Source organism: Arachis hypogaea, chromosome 13 (genome assembly GCF_003086295.3).
Source record: "Arachis hypogaea cultivar Tifrunner chromosome 13, arahy.Tifrunner.gnm2.J5K5, whole genome shotgun sequence".
NCBI lineage: Eukaryota > Viridiplantae > Streptophyta > Magnoliopsida > Fabales > Fabaceae > Arachis > Arachis hypogaea.
In genome coordinates, this window is record NC_092048.1 from 86,561,705 (window position 1) to 86,563,620 (window position 1,916).

General features: G+C 36.7%; 1 long non-coding RNA gene across 1 annotated transcript; it reads left to right on the plus strand.

The window, feature by feature from the left end:
• On the plus strand, window positions 1-680 carry LOC140178169 (uncharacterized). Its single transcript, XR_011870416.1, has 2 exons — window positions 1-261; window positions 348-680. It is a non-coding gene; the product is annotated as an uncharacterized lncRNA (long non-coding RNA).
• Window positions 681-1,916: the final 1,236 nt, after the last annotated feature.

Genomic DNA, 1,916 nt, shown 5'->3' on the forward strand with positions numbered 1-1,916 from the left:
TTTGATAAACTAGGGATTTGAAAACTATCATAGTTGAATTTGTTGTTGCAAATTATGATTTGAGATGAATTTGTTGTCGTATGTTGAATTGTTGCTGAACATATCACTGAGCTTTAGTTTTGAAAGGAAGAATGGAGATGTACCCCAAGTGAGTTAAATACTTTTGCAATAAATAATTCATGTCAATGCTATTACAAAGGAAGATTTCCTTGCTCGGTTGCTCCCAACGAACTTGAACCTTTTAAGAATTTTTCTTCTCAGGTAATAAATATTCATGTTAATAATTTTCAAATTCAGTTGAAGCATGATTACTAATACTTAACAATGAAGGTTTGATGTTAATGCAGCTTGCTGCTTTGGACTTTATTGCATGTGCAACTACTGATGTATTTTTCATGACAGAGTCTGGTACCAACTCTCAGCAATGGTGTCTGGATTCAGAAGCTACAATGGTGGCGATCATGCTCCCACTTTGAGGCCTAATTAACAAGAAGAGGCTGGCATGTGTAGACAACCTTAACACCATCAATCAACACACTCACGCACGCATTGTATAATATTAGACTAAGACCAGCCCAATGCACATGGAGCTGAATTACTTATACTATATAGTAGTATAGATCTAAAAATGTTATTACTTATAACTTAATTTATGTATAATTTTATTGATTTTATTGATATGTTAGTTAGTTACTTTAATCACAATTTATCTTAATTGTTGATTATCATTTTTTATTTTTAGATTTATTTTGTGATTATCATCATTTTGGAATGTGATTATGCTTTAAAAAATAAAATTAAATATCATAAAACAAAATAGGCTATGGTCACGGTAAAAAATCGTGACCATAGATATGGCTATAGTCACAGTTTTGAGGAGGAGTGACCATAGAGGCTATGGTCACGGCCAAAACCGTGACTATAGGTATGGCTATGGTCACGGTTTTAAGGAGGGGTGACCATAGACTCTATGGTCACGGCCAAAACTGTGACCATAGATAAGACTATGGTAATTGTTTTGAGGAGGGGTGACCATAGAGGTTATGGTCACGACCAAAACCGTGACCATAAATAAGGCTATGGTTACGGTTTTAAGGAAGGGTGACCATAGAGGGTATGGTCACGGTTTTGAGGAGGGGTGACCATAGGCTTTATAGTCACGGCCAAAATTGTGACCATAGATAAGGCTATGGTCACGGTTTTGAGGAGGGGTGACCATAGAAGCTATGGTCACGGTTTTGCCGTGACCATAGATAAGGCTATGGTCACGGTTTTAAGGAAGGGTGACCATAGAGGCTATGGTCACGGCCAAAACCGTGACCATAGATATGGCTATGGTCACGATTTTTTTGCGTGACCATAGATTGCCCTATGGTCACAGTTAAAAACCGTGGCGTAAAGTGTCAGAATTTGAAAATTGTAACTGTGACCATAGAAACCGTGACCATAGGTAAAAAAACTGTGACCATAGACCTATGGCCATGGCGGAATAGGCCACGGTAAAAAACCGTGACCATAGGTCCAAAACCGTGACTATAGATCTATGGTCACCCTTTTCACTAGCTATGGTCACGATTTTTTACCGTGATTATAGGCCTTTTTTTTATAGTGATATAAGGATTTGGTAGAAATGGTTAAGAACTGGATTATGCAGAATTTTGGATAAAGTTAGAATTTTGACTAACTTTGACGGGACATAACTTGGTGCTCAGAGTTCGGATTTGAATGAACCTTACATTGAATTAAATTTGGTGATGTGTACTTTAAAATTGTTGAAGAATGGGAGGAAAATGAATTTTGCAGCAAAAGTTATAGAAGTTTAAAAATCGGTGTCAAAAATTGAAAATAAGAGATTCTGCAGCACACAAAAAAACTTTCTAATGTGTGAGTGCGCACAAGACGAAAAAAATGAACTT